Below are 9537 nucleotides of genomic sequence, written 5' to 3'. Positions count from 1 at the left end.
ATATATATATATATATATATATATGTCAATTAAATATATTCCTAATGGACAACTGAGGTAATCTGAGGTAAGAAATTTGTATAAATTAATACATAAGTGACATGGACAGACATGGGAAATAAGTATCGAAGACATTAAAAACACAAGGCATACAGAAGCTGTGTTTCCATTGACTATATAATTGCACAATTTGAGATTTAAAAAGTAAATTTACTCACTGTAAACATGGCAGTTTCGAAAAACGTCAAATTTTTTAACAAAAAGATTTGGCGCAACAATGACGTAATTCTTCGGAAATTTAGCAAAATTGGTTTATTTTGCAAAACTGCAATAGAAACACTCCCCCCCCCCATCACATGAGTCATGTGATCAACAACCGGATGTGGTTGCTCTTGGCGCAAACCACAAAGAAGACGACGACAGGAAGTAGTTGGAGGACGATGGCACAGCATGTTTTTCATCATGTGTGATTTTAATTGCGTTTTGTATTTATTGGAAACACTGCAATTGCGACAATGTGTTTTTTCAATGTTAGGTGAACATTGGCAAAGTTATGGAAACCCAGCTAAAGTCAAGATTTACCAGTATATAGAAAGCTACCCTTGTTCCTATCAGTGATAATAAATGCCAGATGATTTGGTCTAAAGTGATGACCTATAAAAGGTTTCTCATTACCAGACCCACCTCAAGACTTTTGCAGACTTTTTGTGCAGGGCCCATGAACACCATCAGTTGCATACACTATATTGGCAAGAGGTTTCAGTCTCTTTCCTTTACACATATGAACTTTACTGAATATTTATTTTGGGTTTGGACCACCCCTTAATGCTACAATGGCAATACCTCTCTATGGGGTTTAAGAGAGGGATTATGGGAATATTTCATGAGTCTTCTCTGGAGTCAAGCGCTGATGTTGAGTGAGACCACCTGGTTGGCAATCTCTGCTTCAAATCCACCCCAAAGGGACTCTATCAGGCTCACATCAGTCAAGGTCCTGTACGCTAACCTCGTTTACACAACTTAAGGCACCGTGCGTTGTCATGTTTGAACTATAGAAACCATCCCTTAACAGTTCCCATGGATAAAGAGTCATACAATTGCTCTAGACATGTTGATATAGACATTATGAGTTCCTTTTGCCAGGACCAAGGGCCCAATCTCAACTCATGAAAACCAGCCTCACACCATAATCCCATCTGCACCAGAGTTTAAACTCGATACAAGGCAGACATGGAAGCAGTGTTTCCCTGGTAACTGCCAAACCCAGACTCGTCCATTGGATGGCCAAGCAGAGAGGAATGATTTGTCTCATCAGAAAACAATCTGAAGAAACAGATTGTCCAATCAATCAATCCGCTCACCGAGCCCCTTCACATTCGTTGAGTCAGAAGCTCGGGGTTCTGACTCAACGATTGACATGGAGAGGTTGCCAACTCCTATTGGCAACCTTTCCACACCATGCGCCTGTCATCCTGGTCCCGCTTACCACACTGCGAGATTTTACATGGCTTAACCTCTTTCCTGTTATTCCCAATTCCCTTCCCTCTTTTGTTTATAGACTAGCTAGTAGTGAGGAAATTTCACAACTTGACTTGCGCAGGTAGCGTCCTATCAGTGGCTCCTGATAGTGAGCTTTTCCTTCACAGATGTTTGTAGAGGAAGTCTGTTTACCTAGGAGCTTGATTTTGTATACACAAGATCATATTTATGGCTCAACCACCTAAATTCAATAATTTGGTTGGGCGAGTCAAAACTTCTGGCTATGTGGTGTACCTTTTTCTAAACTTCTGAATGTTCCCGTGAAGACTATTGGGGACATGATGTAGGACATCATGTTACCACAAACTATCTACCATCAGCCACTCCTCCTGTTGGAATTAAAAGAATATCTAGATCTGTTCGTGAGCCAAAGCGCAGCCTCAGAGAGAAAGATGTTTCAAACATCACTAAGAGCCTCCTCTTCAGAAGAAAAAAGCAAAAGTTGATTTTAGTTTGTTTTTTTGAGGAGCATTTGGACAAGTCAATGACTGACTGAGAAGAATACTGTGTTTAGATGAGACTAACGTTTAATTAATGTATGTTTTAAAAAGGCATTGTGCAAGACCACAATCCACCCCCTGAGCCCCTTCCGAAAAACCATATATATGTACATATATCATACTGACAAGGCAGGGAAGTGTGGGGGTGTTTACCAGGTGATGATAGAAAAATAAATGGAGAAAAGTACCAAGAGCTTCTTAAGAAGGATTTCAAACAAAGGACAGATGTTTCAACAAGTCAATGATTCCCAATGAGTAAAATCCTTTCTGGTTTCAAAAGAAGAAAATAAAGCTGCTGGAACAGCCCAGTCAGTCGCCTGGCTTAAGTCAGGCTGAAAATCAAAAGGAACATCTGAAGATCAGAGTGAATGTATAGAGGCTCCCAAAACCTCCAGGGTGCAACGGATTGTGTGGCGTAATGGGTCAAGATTCACAAAACAGGAAAACTGCTAAACTGTTACAGCAATTTCATTGATACTTTTCTTCTCCCTGTGCTATTTCCACACAAATAGAACTTCATTTCAGGAACTATTTCATGTCAGCTCTTTGTATGTATCAATAAGACCAACACGAGAAAGTGTTGACGTGTTCAGTACTTGTTTTCCATGCAGTACTTGAAATGAAATAGCATTTGGGAAACCCATTATTTTGCACTACATGACACAGTTTCTGCCTCCAGGCCAGAGGATTGGACACGGTTGACTGGGCCCTGACAGCGTGATGGCATCGTTAACGCTGACGTACTCTCGTGGAACCAGCGCCTGCCATTGGTGGCTCATCCATCTCAGCTATTGTGTAATGCCCCGACAAGCACATGGGTGTGGAACTTGTCTTTTATCGTGCGACACCCGATCAATCATCCTCTTATTAGAAGCACACTTATTCATTTTTTTTGTGTAATATGCTCTTTGCTAAATCTGTCTGGTTTCGGGGGCAAGGGAAAATGCTTTAATGCAACCTATGGCTAATTTAACCCAAGATCCATACTGTATAATCAAAAAGGGGAAAAAAAGTCAGTTTTAACCAGACAGCTTATAGATGCACAGTAGCAGATGTATTACGTCGTGTCACACGCTTTCCCTGGGAAGATCAGACGTAACTCCCTCCGCTTTGGTTCAGCCCCCCGCACCCCGCCGCAATCCCCTTTAAATCACATATGAAATTTCCGTAGGACACATGTCAGTCTGGAAATCTCCCATGTCCATTTAGAGCGCTAACATTTTTCACAGGTGGCTTGGCTACGCATTTATAGAAGTTCACAATTTAACCAAGAGACGTTATGGCAACAGAGCTAAAAACCCGACAAACTGAAATCCCAGAATGAACTCGGACCACAGTGCTCTGCCAAAAAATACTAATTTTATTTACAACTGAAGCATAAAGGACTCGTCTCTCAAGAATTAAATATTTCTCAATACACACAGTCGTTTTAGGCCATACGAAGCAGAGGAATGTCCCTTAGAGCACATTAGGCGAAATAACCAGTGAACTATGCGTAACGCGATAAATGCAAAACACATTTACCGAGGAAGGTTGGAATTTTGTTATGCAAGAAAATACAACAGAAGATGCGAGTCGTAAAGCAGTCACCTCCGAAACTAAACAAATTACATCTGGTCAGCAACATTATTGCTGCAGACCGCTTTCCTGGCTTCTGTTAATGAGCAGTTCGGGAACATTTGGCCACAAAACCCATCGAGACGAGCAAAAAACAGTGTTGGTCAGAGAAGCAGGCAAGAAATCCTGGTACAGAGATCCACAGGTCTAGTTGGAGATTATTGTATGTTGACAAATATTAGTCTTGAAATTCACAAATTTGACCTATATGTACAGAGGACGCCCAACTATTTGCCGTTCAATCTTCTGACCTTTTTTGAGATTTTTCTGTGTGTGACGCAATTCAAAATCATTGGCGGAGAAATTGCAGAGGACTATCCATACATTTTCTTCGTAAATCATATCTAAAATATTCAAAAGAAAATACAGATTCAGAAATATCTAGGTATAATGGTACTTGAGATGCTATTGGCTGGTATTTGCAAAGTGATCAATCCTTGAGCATTAATTGACTGTATTCCCAAAAGGAGAAATAATGAACAGCATCAAGGTTAGCATCTGCTAATATGGATTCCACTGTCCATATAAGGTCAATTTGGTGTTTCGACTATTAAGTTAGGCAGTCGTAAAGTGGGTTTGGGTTTTCATTGATTTTAGCTACTTGTATGTGGTTATGTTGCCAAAAGCCAATGAAGACCAGAAGATCACTGGAATAGTGGTAAAAGAAACCATAAGAATTCAATTCAATTCAAGTTTATTTATTCAAGTATAGCACAGTTACTCAGGTTACATGATAAAAACAAGCAACACTTGTTTTCTAGCCACAGGCTGATTTACAAACCAAGTCCGTGGTTGGGCATTAAAAAACCCCACCAAAATTAGAAAGTGAGTTGCACACGCACACACACGCGCACACACACACACACACATATGCTAAAATACTATAACTATTAATTGTCAGGTCCTGGATTGTTTTAAGATGTTTTGGGCTTTGATCTATTGATTCTAGTTTCATTGTTATTCTGTGTTCTTTAGTCTTTTTCTTTTATTGTTTCTGTTTTGGTTCAGTTCTTCTTAGTGATTTTTATCTATTATGTGAATTACTTACATGTCTCTATTTGCTCTTAGATTCATTTTCTTAGTTTCCTTATTTGCTCTCTCTCTCTCTCTCTTTTTTTATCTCTCTCTCCTCAGGCTGCCTTCTGCTCTCTCCCACCACACCTGCAACCCGTTAGCTAATCAGCCCTGGTTTCTCTTGTGTATACCGCATTATATTCCTGCTTTACCCTGCTGGCTTTTTGGTCCTGAGTTCTGTTTTTGTCTGTGTTCTCTGTGTTTTGTTTTGTGTTTATTTTGTTTGTTTTTATTATTTGGACTCTTTATTAAAATAACTTTTTCCATCATATTCACCCAGACTCCAGCTTGCATTTTTGCCCACACATCATGGCATTAACTGGAAATACATGAAAATTCATGTTAGAGAATATACCTTGTCCACACCAAAGTAGGTCGTTCACATTTGTTTCACCCAGTGTTCCACTTGGGAATCAAAAACTCTAAAATCTAACATCATTATTGCTGATGGTACATTGTTCCAGATACAAAGACCCCTAAAGTCTTGTCAAGTTTGCCTCAAGCTAACATGGCGACAAATATGCCATGTTTAGTGCGTTTGTTTGTGCTTATGCTTTGTTTAGATGAGACTTTATTTCTTTTAAACTTTTTTCCTGACTCGCAAAACACTGTGGCATCATCTCCATGGTTACAAGGTAGTGGCAGAATGATGCTGTGTGGATTATTTTCCTTTGATCAAATGTTAGTGCTCACTTCTGTAATCCGATTCAGCCTCAAAAGCTGTTTCAAACTCAAGAGGCGTAGAAGGCAGCAGAGATTTAAACCCGCAGGTGAACAAACCTTAAATTTCCAATGTTCATTATTCCTACATTCCAAAGCCGGATTTACAAGCACAATTCTGGCCAAAACTCGAGGCCATAAAAAAAAAATATATACAAATTTGGCAAAACGATTCAAAGAAACCAGCCCCGAACTGCCCGTTTAATTTCAAGCTGACAAGAATTGACGAGCTAAAGAGACGCGCGCGCTTACATCTGTATGCCAGTCTTAAAATTCCAAGACATTCATTCCGTTTACAAAGATATAAGACACGCATGTGTTTGAACGAAGGACTCAGGAAGCAAATCCCTCTGCCAAATCCATTTTCACTTCCAAGTTGTTAAATTCTGATGTTTGGTCAAGAGGCCTTGCTAGCTTAAATTTTTAGAGCGCTGGGCACCCCCTTTATTGCGTCTTTCCAGCGCTCTGCAGCTGCGTATTCCCAGTTATCCTGTAAGTGGCGGGCTGTAAGTGCCACGCCGACTTTGCCGATAGTAAACTCCAACAGGAAATGTCCCTCTGCAGCGCTCATTTGAAATAAAAGTAATGTGGCTGCTTAATGATCTCAGAGGGACCGATGGGGAGAGGTACATGACCTGAACGCATGAGACGGGTTGTTTTTGTCCCAATAATGGAACTATCTTTTAAAATTATTTTTTCTTCAATCATCAGCTTGGTCCAAGTGACCTTTAATATACATCCAGCTGGGTCTAGCAACATGTCAATCAAATGGAGTGTGACTGTGAAGAGAGGTGGCAGAGAGATTGTTTTTTTGTGGACATCTGCTGCTGATTACGAGTTAATGAACGATTCACAGATGTCATCCTCTGGGGCCAGACTGTCACTGCTTCCAGACAGGAGGGGGATTAAACCTAAAGTCTCACCGAGAGGAACACCACTAAACTTAGTTTTATTAAGCAGACGGCCACCAAGGCACACATTAAAGCATCCAGGAAGAGCGCGAGGGGGAAACAAACAAACAAAAAAAAAAAAAAAAGCTAAGAAAACCCAGAATTTTTCGGCACATTCAGGTGAAACAAACATCCACGTCTCGATTTACCTTTTACTTAATTTTTACATTTTTTTTTTTTTGCCTTCACCTTGTTTGTTTTTTGTTCTTTTTTTCATCATCTCGGGGCGAAACGGGCCGCGTGACTCCGCGCCGTGAACGGAGTTGACCCGCGTCACGCGCACATCAGAAGGAGCGGTCGGTAAAACCACTTCTGTGCGCTGCGTGTACGCCTGCCTCCTCCGTGGGCTCCTAATGTTTGTGCTGAAATGCGGTTGGGTGGCTGAGACTGAAGCTCCCTTTTAATCCGACAAGAGAGCATTTTCATTAGTTCTGTTGGGTCCTATTATTAAAGCCGGCTTCAAAGGCCCGACAAGTGAAACCACCAACAGGAAATGGCCCAGTGGGCTTCAAACTGTATAGATCAGGCAGCGTGTGCTTTTTTTTTTTTTTTTTGAATGTGTCCTGGTGCAAAATTGCCTGTATCGCGAGTTGTGTATTTTGCACAAAATTCATGCACAGTACCTTGCAAAAATACATCGACCCCGTGAACGTTTTTGAACCACAGACTTCATTATGTTTTAATGAGATTTAATAAGATAGACCTACACAAACTAATGCACAACTGAGAAGTAGTACTAAAGTAACATGAATTTAAATGTTTTAAAGTAAGAAATCATCAGGTGTAGCAACGTTAGAGCCTTATTACTTTTATAAACCCAAAAGAAAATCCAGTGCAATCACTTTGGAAGTCACCCCGTGAGTAATCATTGTTGATTCAGTTATTCTCAGTACAAATCTGCTCTGTGAAGACCTCAGAGGTTCATTAGAGAACATCAGTGACAAAAATTAAGAAATGCCACATACAGGTCAACTAGAAGAGAATAGAATGGAATAGAATAGAAACTTTCTGTTCTACCTTTATTAGAATAGAATAAATGTAGAATAGTCCCTTTTGCGGGACCTTTTACTGTCCCGCAAAAGCGAAAGTTAGGTGGAACAGCAGCAACAGCAACACATACAGCTCTGGAAAAAGCAAAACTTAGGATTAATTTGCAGAAAATGAGAAATGGTCAAAATAACGAAAAAGATGCAGTGCTTTCAGACCTCAAATAAAGCAACTCCCCCCGCGCCCCCCACAAAAAAAAATTAAAATAAATGTTCATTTAGAAACAATACCAATGTTTTAACTCAGGAAGAATTCAGAAATCAATATTTGGTGGAATAACAAGGAGGTTTTCACTGAGGTTCAGTGCAGCGGGCACTTCATTTTTTCCAGAACTTTATTTAAAGTTCATAAAAAAGTGCGAAATGAATGTTTATAACTGTTGTCATGAAGTGTCATTCGGTAAATAATGGCACTTTTAATGCAAAGTTGCTCTGAAAGTTGCTTTAAAAGTCCATTAAAAGTGGCAATTTTGCATTAAAGTATCATTATTTACAACATAATGCAAAGTTGGCACAACTATGTTGTTGTGGAAAATTTTAAAGCAGGGTTAGATTTAAAATAAACATTACAAATTTTGAACATCTCAGGGAAACAATGTTCAAGCCAATGTCTGAAGATGGAAAGACAGAGACGTGCCTGAAACTCTACCAGGACATCCCCCAAAACATATTGGCTGGGTGAGAGAAGAACATTGACTACTGGAGCAGCCAAGAGGCCCATGATGAGAGCTGCAGATATCCACAGCTGAGCTGGGAGACGCTGTTGACAGGAAAACATTTAGTCATGCACTCCAAGAACCTGGCTTTTATGGAAGAGTGGCAAGAAGAAAGCAGCTGTTAAAAGAATGGCTTTAAGACATCCCATGTAGCTTCCTGAAAGCCACATAACTGACCAAAGGAAACATGGGAAAGGCGGCTAACAATGTACCAGCAAAAACAACATGTTACTTTTGCTGCTCAAAGTTGATGAGAAGTTCAAAATTGGGCAATAGAGGAAGAAAATCGATTGGAGGAAGCAATAGATTTCAGACTGGGGCGCAGGATTATCATCTAGAAAGATGACCAGAGCTAGAATGGAGTAATGGGGATCAAACCAAACACCAAACTGAGTATCTGTGGCAAAGCTGGTGGTCACTGATGCTCATCGTTCAAACTGGAGCTATCTGGAAAAGAAGGATTGGTAAAACTTTCCGTCTCTGGATGTGGAACGCCGGTAGAGACGATCCCTCGGAGGGAGTTGGAGTCCAAGCGTCAGCACAAAGGCTGATTCTAGATTGGAGTCAGGAAGAGTCGGATACAGAGAGATAGAAAACCTTCCCTCCCAGTTCCCGTTTATGTACTACTTTTGTGTTAGTCTGCCACATGAAACATCCAATAAAACACACTGAAATTTGTGGCTTTAACATGACATAAAAGTTAACAAGTTGAAGGAATACTTCTGTATGGCTGCGTACAGCGGCCCTCAAAACGGCGCGCATATGTGGGACTTATGACACATAGGTTCCGACGCAGAGCGACAGAAATGGAACTTATGACACTGGGCTGGGCAAGGCCCCGATTGCCGTGGATAAAAATTATTGTAATAATGTTATTTTTTAATAACTGTATAATAAGCCATCACTTGCCCTTAGAGTTGATGGAAATGTGGAATCAATAACTTTTTATATGGCTCAGGCATCGCATTTGCCATGACAGCTACAAGAAGTGGTGTCAGCGGAGTTGCGGATCTTAACATTTCCAACTGCTTTGCCATATGTTAGAAATCATGGTGTGTACAACCTTGCTAAATGGTGGCAATAATGAGTGGCTGTTATTGCCAGAGTTGTTCCTAATTGCAAGTATGCGATCCATCTGCCAGTGCAGGATTTGGGAGTTGCATTTGGAGTTGCTATGTAACAAGCTTAATCCCTTAAACAAACACGGCTTTCAATAAACTTTGATTGCATGTGACAGTTATTTGCGTTGCTGCAGAACTATTCGAAAAAGGAAATTGTAAAAAGATTAATAGCCGGGCAAGCGGCGAGCTGCTAAATCTGTTAAGTTGCTAATTTGATGCATGCAGCCCGGGCACCTCCCAAAGACACACCTGCG

The sequence above is a fragment of the Poecilia reticulata genome, linkage group LG16 (genome assembly GCF_000633615.1).
Source record: "Poecilia reticulata strain Guanapo linkage group LG16, Guppy_female_1.0+MT, whole genome shotgun sequence".
Classification (NCBI taxonomy): domain Eukaryota; kingdom Metazoa; phylum Chordata; class Actinopteri; order Cyprinodontiformes; family Poeciliidae; genus Poecilia; species Poecilia reticulata.
The sequence above is the reverse complement of the archived record's forward strand: the minus strand, read 5'-3'. Positions refer to the sequence as shown.